This window comes from Merops nubicus, unplaced genomic scaffold (assembly GCF_000691845.1).
Source record: "Merops nubicus isolate BGI_N331 unplaced genomic scaffold, ASM69184v1 scaffold19765, whole genome shotgun sequence".
In the NCBI taxonomy this organism is placed as follows: domain Eukaryota; kingdom Metazoa; phylum Chordata; class Aves; order Coraciiformes; family Meropidae; genus Merops; species Merops nubicus.
Genome location: NW_008608203.1, coordinates 3,199 through 3,947, shown reverse-complemented (window position 1 = coordinate 3,947; position 749 = coordinate 3,199).

The window sequence follows — 749 nt, the reverse complement described above, 5'->3', positions numbered from 1 at the left end:
AAAAAAAAAATCTGGGTTCTAATGACTCGCAGAATATGCATGTGTTAGCCCTGTGCCTAGGAAAGCCACAGGGAGGTCAGGTCACAACCTGTGCTCTTTCAGCACAGACGTCTCTGATTTAAAGGGAACTTATTGTATTTTAGCGTATCAGGAAAAAAAAAAAAAAAAAAAAAAAAAAAAAAAAAGACCAAACCCTACTACAGGGATTGTAGCCTATGCTAAGAGGTTTCTGAAATGAGTTGCTTCTTTTGGTATGCAATGTCAGAGCTATGTTCCTTTTCTGAAAATAAGAAAAAAAAAAAAAAAAAAAAAAAAAAAAAAGAGGGGGGAGTGGAGGGGGGGGAAGAAAGAAAGAGAAAAGAAAAGAGGGGGGAAAAGAAACAGCTCAAATGAACAGAGAGATCACAGTTTGCATGGCTGCCTCTGAATAGGCTAAACTGACAAGATCAGTTTTAAAGGGCCACTTAAATCAGTTTCAAAGACTGAAGAAAAACGCGTTGTCTTCTTTGGGGGAGAATCTGTTGCTGGATCCGGGGCGCCATTATCTTTGGCTGGGCCAGTTTTTTTTATTATTATTATGATTTCTATCACCATTATTAGTGTTCCTTCTCATCACATGGTTAGGCTCTCCCCAATTATTTTCCAAGGGTGGGGGGGAGAAGTAGTGGCTCCCTTTCCCCCCCTTCGACTCAAGCCTTCCCCCCACCACCCCCACCCCCCGCCTTTCCCCCTAAAAATATAGATATACG